Source organism: Nyctereutes procyonoides, unplaced genomic scaffold (genome assembly GCF_905146905.1).
Source record: "Nyctereutes procyonoides isolate TBG_1078 unplaced genomic scaffold, NYPRO_anot_genome, whole genome shotgun sequence".
Taxonomy (NCBI): Eukaryota; Metazoa; Chordata; class Mammalia; order Carnivora; family Canidae; genus Nyctereutes; species Nyctereutes procyonoides.
In genome coordinates, this window is record NW_026575044.1 from 35,726,620 (window position 1) to 35,745,524 (window position 18,905).

An 18,905-nucleotide genomic window follows, 5' to 3' on the forward strand; every position below is an offset into this window, starting at 1 on the left:
CATCATGGCATGCTCTTTACTATTTATCACCATATATTTTAAAAAGATTTTATTTATTTCTTTTTGAGAGAGAGAGAGAGATTGTCAGCAGGGGTGGGGCAGAGAGAGAGAGAATTCCAAGCAGACTCTGTGCTGAACACAGAACCTGATGTGGGACTCAGTCTCACTACCCAGAGATCATGACCTGAGCTGAAATCAAGAGTAGAATGCTTAACTGACTGAGCCACCCAGGCGCCCCTTTATTGCCCTGTTGATCTCTAAAGTTGTGGAACCAGTTCATATGCTCCCAGCAGTGTGAGTGCTAGGTCTTTCTCCACGCTTTCCTTAACATGAGGTACTATTAGGTTTTTAGATTTGCCAAAGTGTTAGGAATGAAATGGTACCTCATCATTGTTTACTTTGCATTTCTTTAATTACAAATGTGAGTCAGCATTTCTTCATAAGTTTCTTTTTTTTTTTTCTTCATAAGTTTCTTATAAATTTTGTTTTCCTCTTTGTGCTTGGATGTATACTTTGCCTATTTTTTCTAAGTTTTTCTGATTTTATGTTTTCATATATTCCTTTGTTATATGTGTATATATATACTTGTATGTATATATATACAAGTAACATCATCTAGTCTGGGGCTAGAGTTTTCACTTTGTTTATGGTATCTTTTGGTGTAGAAAACCTTTTAATTTTAATGAGCCAAGTGTAGCAATCTTTTCTTGTATTTTTGTTTTGTTTTCCTACCATCTTTTTTCTCCAGGTATAAGTTCTAGTAATTTTGTGAACTTAATTGGCTTGCCTTCACATTTTATTTTCTGAAATAATTTTTAAGGTGGAGACTGTAAATTTCTTGAAGGTTCATTAAACCTTACCCATAAAACTTGTTTTGAGGGAGGAGACTCTGTGGTTGGAGGGAATTGCTACTTTTTCTGATGTGTAGTTTAATAACTGACTATTTCTCCAATTTTGTAAATTTTGTGTGTGTGTGTGTATGCAGATGTATATACACATAATTTATATAGTGCAATATTTTATTTATTTATTTATTTATTTATTTATTTATTTATGAATTATTTATTTATTTATTTTAGACAGAGAGGGAGAAAGCAGACTTTTGTTGTGGGGAGGGGCAGAGGGAGAGAGAGAGAGAAACTCAAACAGACTCCACATTGAGCACAGAGTCAGATGTGGGGCTCAATCTCAGGAACCTGGGATCATGACCTGAGCCAAAATGAGTCAGAGGATTTTTATAGAAGATTATCCAGTTTTTGGCATATAGTTATTCAAAGTATTTTTAGGATTTTATCCATTTCTATCTGTAGTTATGATCTTTTAATTTATAATATTACTTATTAAGATCTTAGTTTTTGAAAGATCAACTCTTATTTTATAGATTCCCCCTGTTGTTTGTTTCTATTTCATAAATGTCTTTTTTCACATTTTTCTTCTTTCCTCATATACTTTCATGATGTACTCTTGTTTTTTTTTTTAGTTTCTTAATTTGAAGTCTTAATTATTTTACTTACCGATTTATTTTTTTCTGGCTTTATTAAAGTGTGCTTGGCAAATAAAATTGTAAGATATTTAAAGTGTACGTGTTGTTGGTTTGATATACATACAAATTGTGAATGGATTCTTACCATCTGGTTAAGAACACATCCCTTTAAAAAACAACTGATTCTTTTGTGACAAGTTCATTGGCAGCCATACTTAGAGTTAGCAATACTTTAGATGCTTATCATGAGTTTTGAAATCTACTTTTAGTATCATTCAGTAACTTCTGCTTCTTTTAGTCCATAGACCAAACATTTATTTAATTTACTGTGTTTTTATTGTTGATTTTTATTTTAAATTGCATTGTGCTCAGAAAATATAGGCTATATGACATAGATTAGTTGAAATGTGTTAGGGCTCCCTTCCTGATTTAGGATATCTTTAGTTTTTATCAGTGTGTGCTTATAAGAGATGTATGCTCTCTATTTTGGGCATATAGGATTTTATGTGTATCTTAGATTAAACATTGCTTTGTTGTCCAAATCTTTTATATTCTTACTCTTTTAAAATCTGATTTATCCATTATACTCAAGAATTATTAGTTTCTCATTAATCTCAGATTTGGCTTATGTATATCAAGGCCTTGCTAACTAGAGGGTGCTTAAGAGAGAACCACTTCATGCCTTCTTGCTATTAGGTACATACGATGTCATGATTAACTCACTGAGTAAAGTATTCATTCTGCCAACAGGTGTTTCCTGAGTACTTCTGATGTGCCCAGCACTTTTCCAGAATAAAACAGTATGCATAACCAGGGAAGTCCCTGCTTTCAGGGAACTTATGTCCTAGTGGGGGAGACAGATAATCTATCATGAACAGTCAGTGTCTGATGTCAGGGAGCTGCTGGTGCTGTAAAGGAGACTGAAGCAGGGGAGAGGTGAGAGATGATAGGTTGGAATAGGGAGCTCTAGTCCCAGGATGGTTAGAGAAGGCAGCCCCAGGAGGTGATACTTGAAAAAGACTGAACAAAGCATGGAGGCGAGTCATTTGGAGTTCAGAAAGATCATTCCAGGCAGAGACCATGGAAAAGTCCCCAAGGAGGAAGCAATCTCTATGAAGCGAGTACAACTCCCTCATGTTGGAGGATTGAGGAATGGTGAGGGCCAGCGTGACAGGATAGGGCTTTTTTTTTTTTTTTTGAATGGATATGTCTGTGGGCTGTTTGGGGAGCTCGTGGCAGTGAAATGAGAAGGGAGGTGGAGGACCAGCAAGGAAGTTAATGTCACAGTCCACTTGGGAAAGCCAATAGTGGTTTGCACTATAGAGTTGATAGTAGAAGTGGGAGGATTTAGAATTTGTTTTGGAAATTTTGGCCCACTGGATTTGCTGATGAACTGGATGCCAGATAAGATAGCAAGACAAGAATCAAGAATGGGGTACTAAGATTTTTGCCTAAGTAACTGGCTGAATGGGATTGCCATTTAGTAATAGGATTAAGTGTAGGATATAAATGAAAAATTATACTTTACAGTATTATTTTGGTGGTACCTGTCTGTCTGCTCTCATATTCACTCCCTGTGCCCCACCCCCATGTCACAGGGGTCTGTAGTTATTGTCATCCTTCTCCCACAACTGCAGCTGTTCTGAGGAGACAGCCAGCATCCTCTGCTATTAATGTGAAGATGGAGAGAGAAGACATCCAGAGCCTGATCCCTCAGCCCTGCCAGTGTTTATGGTTGAGGGAAGGCAGAGCATCCAGTGAGAGGGAGAAAGAGTAAAAATGATGGTGACTTGGGAGGAAAGTGAAGAGAGGCTTTCTAGGAGGAAGGTATCATCAACTTTGTCAAATGCTGTAAAAATTGTGTAGAATGAAGATAGGAAACTGACCATTGGTTTTTGATAATGTGAAGGTCTTTGGTAACACTGACAGGAGAGATTTTTTTTTTTTTTTTTGGCAGGGTATGAACTAAGGTTTGACAGAGAGGGTTCAAGGAAGAATTAGATCTATTTCATGGTTGATATTCTGTTTTAATGCTATTCGAGCATTCTGACTCACATTCTACTGATATTATATTGCCAGACCAGGTTTCTTTGGGTTAGTGTATTAGTTTGCTAGGGCTGCTGTAACAAAGTAGCTCAGACTAGGTGACTTACACAACAGAAATTAATTTTCTCACAGTTCCTGAGGATTAATGTCAGAGATTGAGGTATCAGCGGGGCTGATTTCTCCTTCTCCTCCTCCTCCTCCTCCTCCTCCTCCTCCTCCTCCTCCTCCTCCTCCTCCTCCTCCTTCTTCTTCTTTCTTCTTCTTCTTTCTTCTTCTTCTTCTTCTTCTTTCTTCTTCTTCTTCTTCTTCTTCTTCTTCTTCTTCTTCTTCTTCTTTCTTCTTCTTCTCCTCCTCCTCCTCCTCCTTCTTCTCCTTCTCCTTTATCTTTTCCTCCTCATCCTCTTCCTTTTCTTCTTCCTCTTCCTCCATCTTCTTCTTCCTCCTTCTTTACTTCCTCCTCCACCTTCTTCTTTCTAAGATTTATTTATTTATTTGAGAGAGAGACACACACACACAGAGTGAGAAGAGGGAGAGGGAGACAAATAAACTCCCTACTGAGCAGAGAGCCCAATGTGGGGCTTGATCCCAGGAACCTGAGACCATGACCTGAACCAAAATGAAGAGTCAGAGGCTTAACTGACTGAGCCACCCAGGTGCCCAGGGCTACTTTCTTCTGAGGCTTCTCTTATTGGTTTGTAGATGGCTACCTTCTCCTTGTGTCTTCACATCATCTTCATCTTCCCTCTGTGTGTCTGTATCTAAATTCCCACTTGTAAGGACCCCAGTCCAATTGGATTAGAACCCGTCATAGGGACACTTGGGTGGCTCAGTGGTTGAGTGTCTGCCTTCGGCTCAGGGCATGATCCCAGGGTCCTGGGATCGAGTCCTGCATCAGGCTACCTACAGGGAGCCGGCTTCTCCCTCTGTCTATGTCTCTGCCGCTCTCTCTATATCTCTCATGAATAAATACATAAAATCTTAAGAAATGAAGAACCCGCCCTAATGACTTGATTTTAACTTCATTACCTCTTTGCAGACTCTATCTCCAAACATGGCCATACTCTGCAGGTAGGACTTCAATGTATGAATTTTGGGAAGGGAGACATTTTTCAGCCCTTAACAATTAGTATTTGTCTAGTCTACTCTTCTTCCAATTCTTTGTGTGGTTTTGTTTTAGGTATTTTTAAAAAATAAATTATAGCAGCAAATGGCTAGATTTTAAAGATGTAATTTAAATAAAGATTCAGTTTGATCTAATGCTATTGATCTTCTAATATGTGATATTATTTCTTTCATTTATTGGGATTTTTATATTTGGACCCATGTGCCATATTATTTTATGGTTTCTATTTATTATTATTTTTTACCTCTTATTTTCCTCTTCTTGCCTCCTAATTTCACATGAACTGAGTAAGCTTTCAATACTAGCCTTTTTTTACCTTGCCATTTGAGAACTCTTGTTTGCCTTCTTATTTGGGTAAGTATCTTACACATAAACATGTGCACTTGTCTATACATTTTTAAACAAAGTTTAAAATTATTCAGTATCTTTAGTGTCTTCCAGAAGATGCTTTAACTCTTCTTTGAACATAATCCATGTTATTATTGCCTAAGATGCTCACCAGAAGTTAGTATTTTTATAATTGATTTTTAATTAAAATTTCCAGCATATTTGATCAATTTTTGCACTGAACCCTACATATACTATATTTTTCCCTATATATACACACCTTTGATAACATTTATTTATAACTAAGACACAGTAAGAGATTAACAACAATAACAAATAAAATAGGACAGTTTTAACAATATACTATAATAAAAGTTATGTGAATGTGGTCTCTCTCTCACAATATCTTTTTGTACTGTGTTCATCCTTCTTGTAATGATGTGAGATGATAAAATGCCTACATGACAAGATTTAGTGAGGTGAATGATGTAAGCACAGTGACACAGTGTTATGTTAAGTTGCCATTGACCTTCTGAGGATATGTCAGCAGGAGGATCATCTGCTTGTGGAGTGTGATTGACCATGGGTAACAGACCCTATGGAAAGCGAAACTGTGGATAAGGAGGGACTGCTGTAATTGTCCTTTGTATCAGCCAAGATACTGTGGTTAGAAATAACTTTTAAAAAGCAATGGTTTAAGAAAAAAAGTTTTATCTCTTGCACACATTCCAGGTTGGCTAGAGGTTCAGCTTCTGCATTCTGAAAATCTTCTTAAGGAACATCCACATCTGGAAGGATGCTGGTGGCTGAGGCAGAGGGGAAAAGGAACAGGAAGACATGTGCTGGCTCTTAAAGCTTTCACATAAGAGAATTATATATCACTTTGTTCACATTTCCTCAGCCAAAGCAAGTCACATGGCCAAGCCTGACTTTAAGAGGGACAGGAAAATATAATTCTCTCATGGGGGTGGGGTGGACATTGGATCTTGGTGAGTTCTGCAAGTCATTCACATCTGCTGTCACTCTGGCTTCACTTTCCTTCCTGCTGAAACATATTCTTTAATAATTCTTTTAATGAGCATCTGTGGGTGGCAAACTCTTTAATTTTATAAGTGTAAAAAAGCCCTTATTTTGCTCTTACTCTTAATTAAATGTTTAGCTGTGTATAAAATTTGAGCTTACTGCTTCCTTCCCTGAACATTTTGAAAATATCATTCCATTGTCTTTTGGCTTGTATTGTCGCTAATGAAAGTTTTGTTGCCAGCTTAATTGCCATTATTTTGTGGCCATTTGTCAATTTTGGCAGCTTTTAGTTTAGTTTAGTTTTTTTTTTTTTTTTAAATCTGGGCACGCATTTATTCTCTATCTTGCTTAGAACTTGGAGTCATAGTGAACCTAAGGACTTTTGTTTTTCTTTAACTCTGGAAATTCTCAGCCATTGTTTCTTTAATTCATTTCTGGAACCCTTATTGGATATGTATTGGAGCTGCTCAAATTTACTAATTCTTTTCAATCTGATCTAGGATTTATCTTATTGCTTTTCTCTATTTCTCTGATTTTTTTCCTTTCTAAGACTCTCAGTTAATTACTTTTCATAAGAACCTTCTTTTATCTCTGTGGTTCGTTGTTTATCCTATTTTTCTGGATATTGCTGGTTTTATGGCCATACTAAGCATACATATGTTAAGGTCTTTGTTAGACTATTTTATGACATTGACTTCATTTGATTGAGTTTAATTAGTTAATTAATTAGTTGGTTTATTTATAGTTATCTTTGTTAACATTACTTTTCTCTGTTTTGGAATTTGGGTTTATAAGCTCATCGTAAGTGAGGAGATTGTTTATCCCTTGCTCTTTTCCTTTGTGCTTCCCTCTTTCTGGTTAAACGTTTTGCTGTTGCCTTTACTCAGGCCTTCATGTCCTAGGTAAGAACAAGATTTCATAATTGTACCATATTTCTGATGGTACTCGGGGATATAGCTGATGCCTTCACAAGGGTTACAAGGAAGCTTGGTTCCTCCCATTTGGCTCTACTCCTGGCTTTATAAAAGTTGAAGCCTCAGGCCTCATTCAGGAACATTTTTAAAAACTTCCTTTCAAGTAGTGGAGAGCCATCTTCCAGCTTTTGGCTTCGAGTAGTGAACTTAGCACTAGATATCATATGGCATGGAATCCTTTTAGTCTCTACTATCTTGTAGCTGAGCATTATGACTACCACCAGCATCTGATAGGCTATGGTTTGACCATCCTCACTTCCTTCCATCCTTTTTTTAAGTTCTTGTCTCTTTTTTGATCCACAGGGAGTTTTGACTTGCTTTGGAGCCTTGACACATCTTTCTGGTTTGTTGTTTGTTTGTTTTTATTATGTTTTCTTATCTATTATTTATAAGTGTTTGAAGCAGAAGAGGTAGATCGACTTTGAATTTCGAACCCACTAAGCCATTTTAACAGGAAACATCTGCCTCCATTTCTTTCCCTTTATTCTCCTCACCATAAGACTGGAGAGGCCCGGTGGTGCAGCGGTTTAGCGCCGCCTGCAGCCCAGGGCGTGATCCTGGAGACCCTGGATCGAGTCCCACGTCAGGCTCTCTGCATGGAGCCTGCTTCTCCCTCTGCCTGTGTCTCTGCCTCTCTCTCTCTCTCTCTCTCTGCATCTCTATGAATAAATAAATAAAAAATCTTAAAAAAAATAAAGTATGGGGATAATAAGTTATGCTTATTGTACAGAGCTGTTGAAGAGATTACTGAAAGAATGAATGTAAAGAGCCTTTCACAGTGCCTGCACATGGTAAGTAATTGTAGGCATATATAACCTAGGTATTGCTCAAGTATAAGGATTTATGCTTTTAAGGGTTTTTTCAAACAGTGGCAGGAAGGTGTGTCTGGTAAGTACATACATACAGCAATGTTAGAGATGCTGGAATGTCCTTCCTCTTCCGCAAACAACTTTTCTGAAATCTCATTATTAGAAAGATTTTTATTTGGATTACTGTATCTCTCTTTAAATCAGAGGTTCCTCTGGCAAAATTATATGTTAAATTGCACAGCAGAGGTTGATTTTCTGGTTGCTGATTGGAGGAAATAAGGAATTAGTGTTTTATTTGGGCAGGGAAAACTTATGATGCTACTCAGGATGGGTGAAAGGATCTGAGTGGGACATGCTAGCAGGGTTTCTAGCAACTGACAAGTGGTAACACACAGATGAACAGGAACCTCAGGGGCAGGGGTAAGAATGCAAGAAGTATTATCCAGCTTAGACTCAATCATACTATGGTAGCAAACAACTCTAAAATTTTGGTGAATTATAACAACAAAGGCCTATTTTGCCCATGATATGCACCCTATATGGGAAGATTCATAGCTTATGCTACAAGAAAGGAGGACATGCTGGAGGCATGCAATGGCTCTTATGCTTTTTGGAAATGGTACATTTCACTTTCACTCACATCTTATTGGTGAAAGAAAGTAATATGGCCAAGCTCGAAGTATAATACAATCCTCCATAGCTTATAGTGCAAGGTAGCTGATAACTACACAAGCGACCCTAGCAGACCCATTGTGTAACCAACAGGTGTCAAATTCCTCTATTAGCTTCCTTAACACCATATTCTTATCATACCAAGCAGGGAGGTACCCAAATGTATGTACATGCTTTTAACTAATGTTACAAAATCATGAAAAATCAGGAAACTTAGTAGAGATAAAACACAATATTAATATCTAGGCTCATTATGGACTGAATTCTGTCCCTTCTAAATTCATATAATGAAGTCCTAAAACTCAGTACCTCAGAGTGTGATTACATTTGGAGATAGGGCCCCTAAAAGTGTGTTAATCAAGTTAAAGTGAGGTCATTTGGATAGCCCTAATTCAATTTGAAAAAGAGATTAATATACAGACACTTGCGTGCAGTGTGAAGACACAGGGAAAAGATCATCTGCAAACCAAGGAGAGAGATTTCAGAAGAAACCCAAACCTGCTGACATCTTGATCTTGAACTTCTATCCTCTAGAACTCTGAGCCATCAATTTCTCTTGTTTAAGCCACCCCATCTGTAGAATTTTTTTATGGCATCTCTAGTAAACTAATATAAGGCTTTAACTTGCAATATGAGAAAAGTCTGCTTGACCTTCTCCCCATCCAAAACAGGATGAAAAATAGCAAAAGATTCTGGTCTATCCTTGTTCTAGGGATTACTGTTGAGGAATTCTCTTGGAGCTTTCTAAGAGCAAGGGCCATGTTCATTGCTACAAAAAGTCAGCCTTTCTGTTTTCCAGCCCTCAATGTCTTCTTGTTGGCCATCCCATTCAGATAACAATGGCTGAAGGCAAGGCCATTGGGAATGTTCCTTCCCACTGCTGGTGACAGTATAATGATTAGTCTAGCTAGTTGTGCCTGTCTACTTTTCTTCCCTCAAGTTAGATACAGGTACTTGAACTTGAGATTTGTTTATAATGAGTTTATTCTCAAATTCTACACAAGTTATGTATAATAAATGTGTTGGAGTCTAATAGGTAATCAAAATATGCTATGACTCTGTTGGTTCAGTAGCCACATTGGACACTTGTTTCCACTCTGGCACTCTTTAGGTTTTTGTAGAAATAGCTGCCAGTGAGTGTGTGTATGTGTGTGTGTTAGCACATACTAGGTGTTCTTGTTCAATAAAGACATTGGAAAAACAAATTATGGAGATAAACACTATTCTTTCATCATGTAGGAAAATGCCAATCATACACAGATCATTTAAAGTTGTGCTCAGGTGATATTCTCAGTCATATTTATCAGGAATAGAATTTTTCTCAGAGCCACCCTATCTGCAGAGTCTTACAGGGTCTTGGTGCTTACAGCAAAGATGCCTCTATTTTGAACACTTGGGGTTTAAAAAAATCTAATTTACCCTGAAATCCCTTTTGCATTTTAAAAATTGTATCTGAATCCTCAGTGCAGTCAGAGTGACTATTTGGTAGACAAAAATGTATCCCCAAACCATCAAGGGATTTTCATAAGCAATTGGGATTACTCCAAAATACATTGCAGATTGGTATCAACTATCATATTTGAATTTGTATTCTAGCGCTGAGAGCCATTTGTAGCACATTATAAATCATGGCCCCTCCCTCACAATTCAGAATGCTACTGTCTATGACAAACACTAAATATGCTGTTGCTACAGTAGCAACATCAGAAATTGCCCAGAGAAATCACACAAAATGGAATGACAGGAGAAAATTTCATAATCACTCTATAAGTACAACCCTTTAGTATAGCCCAATCTCCTTCCACCTGAGAAAAATTGAGATGAGTTTGGATTGAGAATGTTAATTGGAAACTGATATGCTTGGTTTTCTGGCATAGTATTTAAATGATGTCACGGCTGTCTTCCTATCCAAGAAAGCTACAAAAAGTTAACTTATCTCTTTTTTTTCCTCCAAAATGAAAGCTTAGATTCTAGAGAGTACAAACCAAATCCATAGAGAAAATCCTAAAATTGCAAACTCCATAGCTATGAATTGACCCTAATAATAGCTTTTATTATTTAGATGTAATAAAAATTCTAATGATCTGCAGAACAGTAAAATCTCTAGTTTAGCAGGAGATTGAAGTATTTTTTGGATTGTGCTATATGAAAGCCATCAGAGACAATAGAGTCTTGATAGATATCCACTCTAACATTTGCAAAAAGCATTAACAATATATCACACTTCACTGCCAGCTGCAAACCCATAATATTATTCACAAATTATGTATTTAAGATTGGGGAGCCGGAGACATTTTTGTAATGCTAACATATTAAGACGTCCCCTCCAGAGAGGTTCTATAGAACCTCTGCCTGCATTTTTCATATCCACCTTACTGCTTGACCATGTGATGATTTTGAAATTGTTGCCTGGCTACACCGATCCCTATTTCCTAGAGTATTATATGCCAGTGCCCAGAGGGGTTATGTTCAGGAGTGTTACTTCCCAAAACTAGACCATAATTTATATAATTTATCTAAGGAAGTTTCTAAAACCATTAAAAATACTTTTAACTGTTAGTTGATTCAATCTGAGGGGAAAAAGTATACTTTGAATAATGAAATGCTAATAAGACCAGAAAAATTGAAATTGAATATCATGCAAATAACATGGGCATGGGGATTATTATTTAAGACATACCTTTATTCTTATTAGTTTGATTAACAAATGATGTAAAAAAATGCAGAATAGAAAAAAATAAGTAAATTTATACCAGATGCTTTTATAGAGACCTAAAACTTTTAAGTATCCCGGAGGAAATAGAATTAATTTATGATGAGATAGGAGTCTTTGATATCTCTATTAAGACTATAACAAGAAAGAGGCATATGGTGGAGAAATATCAATAAAGTAGACATGTCTGGCTAAGTGGTATAAAATGAAAGCATTAATTAAGACATGTGAACAATAATAATAACAATTGCAGCTGCAGCAGCAACAGCAGTAATGATGGTAATAATAATTAAAAGCCAGGGTGAAGGAAAAAAGGAAGTGAGGATGGGTAAAGGTCATTCTACATGGTTATGATTTTATCCAAATGATAACCAATCACTAAACACAGCTCAATGGACCTAGTTTTGACAGTGGATTGGATTAACACTATTCCTTTTATTAGAATTAGATTAGGGATCAGATTAGGCTCATAGGCACTGAAGAAGAAGCAAGAAAATAGGGACAGAAAGCCTATCATGGGAGAAAAAGCAGAGATGAGGGATGAGAAGAAATCATAAGGTCATTTTTTTTAAGTTCTTATTAGACAAAGGTGGTACAGAAATTTGTGATTCAGAAATTCATTTTGGTTGCATTCTTTGCTCTATGTCAACATTTATTGGAGCCTCTGATATATAGTAAGATTGATAAATTTGATTTGTACTTTGACTTGTACTTTTCTGTCCATCTGGTGAAATCTGAACAAGAAATAGGTATCTATCAAATTGGAAATCAATATACCAGCTTTCACTTTTCTTCAGAGGCAACACACAGTTATGGTTAAGAGTATTAGTTTTAGAAACAAATAGACAGACCTGTGTATGAGCCTAAGCTCAGTTTCCTCACCTGTAAAACTAGGTCAAGAATCCTTACCTTGTACAGCTGATGTGATAACTCAGTGAGATGATGCATATGAGCAGTAAGCATGGGACCTTTCTCATAGTGTGCATTTAACAATCTTTAGATATCATGTTATTAAAACTATGAATATTTTTATTATTATTGATTATAAGTAAAAATAAAGTAGAATAGCAGAATTTGGTTATGTTAATAGGGAAAACTTAATACATTATTCTAACATTTATTGGGCATCTTTAAACACTTGAAGGAAAATATTATTCTCCTATTAAAAATATGATAAATAATAATTTCAAAACAACATCCTCAGAGAGATATATATTCATATGAATAATATGAATTTTACTCTATGTAATTTTCATATCCTAATGAAATTCAGATCAGAATTAATATATAATGAAAAAGTAGTTTTTATGAATAACTTACCCCTGTTGTAGAGAAAGTTGGCAAGTGATGTGTGTAGTATATTTAAGAAGCCCACAGTGTTCTCAGCTACTCATTCGACATTTAGTTAATGCAACAGAGGGTTTCTATTTGACAGTGAGAAGAGAACATTATACAAGTCACCATGTTCTGCAGTTTTCTTGCCAGCCTGCTTTATGCTTATTTAACTTTTTATAATTACCCTATGCCTGGCTAGATTTCTAAGTACAAAGGGAGAATTCAACTTCGCTATTCCATGCTACCCTTAGGTTTTAAAAAGAAGGATTTTAAAAATGAGTATTAGTCCTAAAGTAAAAAAGGAAAAGTCCCTAAGATGGAATTTAGAGATTAAAAGCCTTTTCCAGGTAACAAGTAATCAAGATTGCTGCTCTTTTACTTCCCAGAGCACTTCTATTACTAAGTAGAATGGAATTGTTTTGTCAAACTTAAAGTCCTGCTGAGAAAAACCAGAAAAGATGAGTAAAACACTCACACACACACACACACACACACACACACACACACACACACACTACGTATGTTTAAGGATATCATAGAAATGGAGAACCAAAGAGAAACAGAAGGACTAAAGTTCTGGAGAAGAGAGAACCTCTAGAGATAACAACCTTCATTCTCTTTTTTTTCTGAAGGATTTTGTTAAATTTGGGCCTATGCTCATTTTGTTTAGAGAGCCTCAAACACAAGATTACTTTTCTCTCAAAATATTTGTCAAATTCTAATGGTATCTCTGAGGCTAACAAATCTAAGTTTAAAAACAGAGAGGGGATTTTCCAGAGTCTCTTGATTCTGGGGGTGGAGTGGGGAAAGACTCATAAGGGTCTCAGTTAAAAGCTCTTGCTTTTAAAAGTGCCTTGCTCCAGGAACCAGATTAAATCAGAACTATACTGTCTTACTAAAAGTGCAACACAGCCTTGACTTAGCTTAGTCCCTGACTGGATAAAGAGGATCATTTTCCTCCTGCATCCATAATAACTAGCAGAAGAAATGATTATGGTGAAAGAAAAAAATCATCTGGAGCCATCATGTCTGTCATTCAAACAAAAAATCATTAGGAATGACAAGAAATATGATCATATCACCAAACTCCAAGAGGAAAATTAGACTGTATTACATACTTACAGGTGATTTAGATATTGTAGTTAAGTGACACGGGCTTTCAAATAACTCTATTATGCTAAAAAATAAACAAAAGAAATATAGATAAAAAATTTCACTAGAAAATCAGAATCTAGAAAAAGCAAATAAAAATTTCAGAAATAAAAAAATATGAAATAAATACCAATGGATATATTTAACATAGATTAGACACAAAACAAAACAGGATCAAAGAATGATAAGGAAGATTAATAGAATATATATAAAAATAAAACATATAAAAGAAAGAGTGGAAGTAGGAATAAGAATGGAGTAGATATTTGGGGTACAGTAACAATATCTAACACGCATATATTTAGATTTCAGATGTAGAAAGAAAAGAGAAAAAAAAGGTAAGTCAGATGGATCAAATAAAAAATAAATAGTAAGATGTTATGTGCAAACCCAGTTTTGTCATTAATTACATTGAAGGTAAATGGTTTAAATACTATTATCAGTAAAAACTAAGAAGGTGAGACTGAAACACAAAAATCTGAATATCTGTTGATTATAAGGGCTACACCTTAAATGTAAGGACAGTGAATGGCTTACAGTAAAAGAAAGGAAACACAACAAAGTACTAATCAAAAGAAATCTGGTGTAGCTATACCAATATCAGACAAAATAGTCTTCAAGGTAAGTATCATTACTGGAGACTAAAGGAGACATTTCATAAGTAAAAATGAGTCAGCCCAAAAGGAAGATATTGTGATTTTAAATCTGCATTTTTCCAATAATATAGTTTAAAAATTAAGCAAGCATTAATAGAACTAAAAATTATGTCAATATCATTAAGAATATTGAATATCTGTATAACTTGACCTAATTGACATATTCAGAACAATATATCTAACAACATCTAATTCATATTCTTTTCAAGTGCACAGTAAATCTTTACTATAATTGATGATGTGTTAGATCAAAGCAAGTTCCAACAAATATCAAAATCTTGAAATTATTTAGAGCATGTTCTCTGTGTAGAGTGTAATTAAGATAGAAATGAATAACAAACAGATAACTAGAAAATACTCAATGGATTGGTGTGTTGACTGATATACTTCTAAATAACCAACAGATGAAGAAACTTTAATACAAGTTAGAAAAAGTTTTCTTCTGAAAGATAGTGATATGTATATCACAAATTATGGCATTGGCTAAAGCAGTACTCGGAGGAAAATTTAGAGCCTTTCATGCTATATTTAAAAATAATAAAGCTGAAAATCAATGATTTAAGCTTCTTTCTCAAAAAGGTAGAAAATAGAAACAGCAAGCCAAATCCAAATAGAGTAGGAAGAAGGAAACAATAAAGATGAAACCAGAAATTAATAAAATTTTAATGTATAATAGAGTAAATGAACCAAAGCAAAGGTTGATTCCTTGAAAATATTAGTAAAATTTACTAACTCTTAGAAAGATCAATCAAGGGAAAAAATAGAGAAAACACAAATTACTAATGTCAAGAATGAAACAGAAGATATTACTACAGAGCCAACTGAAATTAAAAAGAAAATATTATATCAATTTCATGGCAATAAATTAAATATTTATAAAAAAGTAAATTCTTCAAAAACACAATTTACCAAAATTGACAGAAGAATTGAAATATCTGAATATTCCTATATTGACTAAATAAATTGATTCTATTAATAAAAACCTAACCACAAAAACTGAGGTGGTCTCATAAGTAGAGTTTTACAAATATGGAAGAAAGAAATAAGCATAAATACTTCAAGTTCTTCTTATAGGACAGTATAAAATCTTGCTCTCTAAACTGATAGAATCATGAAAAAAAAGAAACTTTTAAGACCATGTCTTTCATTTGTTTAGATAGACAAATCTTTTTTAAAAAGATTTATTTATTTATTTATTTATTTATTTATTTATTTATTTATTTGAGAGAAAGAAGGACAGAGAGGGAGAAGCAGGAGCCTGACATGGGGCTCCATCCCAGGACCCTGAGATCCTGACCAGAGCCAAAGGCAGACACTTAACTGACTGAGCCACATAGGTTTCCCTAGATATACAAATCTTAACCTCAAAATGGATGAAAGATCTAAATGTGAGACAAGATTCCATCAAAATCCTAGAGGAGAACACAGGCAACACCCTTTTTGAACTCAGCCACAGTAACCTCTTGCAAGATACATCCACGAAGGCAAAAGAAACAAAAGCAAAAATGAACTATTGGGACTTCATCAAGATAAGAAGTTTTTGCACAGCAAAGGATACAGTCAACAAAACTCAAAGACAACCTACAGAAAGGGAGAAGATATTTGCAAATGACGTATCAGATAAAGGGCTAGTTTCCAAAATCTATAAAGAACTTATTAAACTCAACACCAAAGAAACAAACAATCCAATCATGAAATGGGCAAAAGACATGAAGAGAAATCTCACAGAGGAAGACATAGACATGGCCAACATGCACATGAGAAAATGCTCTGCATCACTTGCCATCAGGGAAATACAAATCAAAACCACAATGAGATACCACCTCACACCAGTGAGAATGGGGAAAATTAACAAGGCAGGAAACAACAAATGTTGGAGAGGATGTGGAGAAAAGGGAACCCTCTTACACTGTTGGTGGGAATGTGAACTGGTGCAGCCACTCTGGAAAACTGTGTGGAGGTTCCTCAAAGAGTTAAAAATAGACCTGCCCTACAACCCAGCAATTGCACTGTTGGGGATTTACCCCAAAGATTCAGATGCAATGAAACGCTGGGACACCTGCACCGCGATGTTTATAGCAGCAATGTCCACAATAGCCAAACTGTGGAAGGAGCCTCAGGGTCCATCGAAAGACGAATGGATAAAGATGATGTGGTTTATGTATACAATGGAATATTACTTAGCCATTAGAAACGACAAATACCCACCATTTGCTTCAACGTGGATGGAACTGGAGGGTATTATGCTGAGTGAAGTAAGTCAATCGGAGAAGGACAAACATTATATGTTCTCATTCATTTGGGGAATATAAATAATAGTGAAAGGGAATAGAAGGGAAGGGAGAAGAAATGTGTGGGAAATATCAGAAAGGGAGACAGAACATAAAGACTCCTAACTCTGGGAAAGAAACTAGGGGTGGTGGAAGGGGAGGAGGGAGGGGGTGGGGGTGAATGGGTGACGGGCACTGAGGGGGCACTTGACGGGATGAGCACTGGGTGTTATTCTGTATGTTGGTAAATTGAACACCAATAAAAATAAATTTATTAAAAAAACAACAACAACAAATCTTAACCAAAACATTAGGTAATTAAATCTAGCAACATGACAGTAGGATAGGGTATCACAGCTTTATTCCAAGAGTGTTTAGCATTCAGCAAAAATAAGAAAAGCATAATTCCTCACATAAAGAGATATAAAAAGTGTATGATAAAATTCAAAAAGTGTATTATAAAATTCTTAACAAGGTAGAAATAGAAAGGAACTTTCTTAAATTGTAAGGATTATCTATAAAAGATGAAAACCACTAGAGCAAAACTTACACTTGTGTTGCAGTAGGGGAAGATGTCCCCTGAGACTAAGAATGAGACATGAAAGTCTACCATAACTATTTTTATTCAAGATTGAATTGAAAGTCTTAGTTGGTACATTAATTGCAAAAACAAACAAAAACTTAAATAAATAAATAAATAGCCATGTGTTTTGGAAAGGAAGAAATAAAATACCCACATTATTTATAAATGATATGATTTTGTCAAAAGTTTATTTTTATTTATTTTTAAAGATTTTATTTATTTATTCATGAGAGACAGAGAGAGGCAGAGACACAGGCAGAGGGAGAAGCAGGCTCCATGCAGGGAGCCCGACGTGGGACTCCATCCCGGGTTTCTAGGATTACACCCTGGGCAGAAGGCAGGTACTAAACTGCTGAACCACCCAGGCATCCCGATTTTGTCAAAAATTTAAATGAATCAGGCAGCCCGGCTTCAGCGTGGCCTTCAGCCCAGGGCCTGATCCTGGAGACCCGGGATGGAGTCCCACGTCGGGCTCCCTGCACGGCGCCTCCTTCTCCCTCTGCCTGTGTCTCTGCTTCTCTCTCTCTCTCTGTGTCTCTCATGAATAAATAATTAAAAAAAAATCTTTAAAAAACAAAATTTAAATGAATCTAGAGACAAGCCATTATAATTAATATGTGTATTTAGCAAGATTTCAGGATATAGGAAAACTGATTAAGAATTAAAAAGTGAATTTGGCACAATATCTGGATAAAAGATCATTTGTAACATGGATCTCTATTTTTATATACCAGCAGCAAATAACTAGAAATTGACACTGAAAAGATGATACCATTTTACAACAGTAACAGAAAACATCATGTGTCTCAGAGTAAATTTAGTGTAAGATATAAAATTAAACACATTTTAAATTGAAAAACCACAATTCATTCCTGGTAGAAATTAAAAGCCTAAATGGGGCACTATACCATGGTCATAGATCAGAAAATCCAATATTGTAAAGATGTCAGTTTGTTCTAAATTGAGAGCAATGTGATTACAATTAAAATCCCTGCATTTTTTTCCCAGTATAATTAACATCAAGTGTTACATTTCAGGTGTACAATATAGTGATTTAGTAATTCTATACATTAATCAGTGCTCATCATGGTAAATGTGTTCTTAATCCTCTTCACTTATTTCACCCATTCCCCCACCCCCGCCACCTACCCTCTGGTAACCATCAGTTGTTCTCTATATTTAAGAGTCTGTTTTCTTGTTTGTCTCTTATTTTCTTTGTTTGTTTGTTTTGTTTCTTAATTCCACATATGAGTGAAATCATGGTATTTGGCTTTCTGTCACTGACCTGACTTATTTCACTTAGCATTATACCCTCTAGATCTATCTGTGTTATTGCACATGGCAACCTACTGAATGGGAAAAGATATTTGCAAAGGACATATCCAATAAAGGGTTAGTATTCAAAATATATAAAGCACTTATACACGTCAATCCTCCACCCCCAAAATAATCCAATTAAAACATGGGCAGAAGACATGAACAAATATTTCTCCAAAGAAGATAGCCAGATGGCCAAAAGACACATGAAAAGATGCTCAGCATCACTAATCATCAAGGAAATGCAAATCAAAAACACAATGAAATATCACTTCACACCTGTTAGAATGGCTAAAATAAAAAAACACAAGAAACAGCAAGTGTTGATAAGAATGCAGAGAAAAAGGAGCCCCCTTGCACTGTTGGTGGGATGCAACTGTGGAAAACAGTATGGAGGTTTCTTAAAGAATTTAAAATAAAAC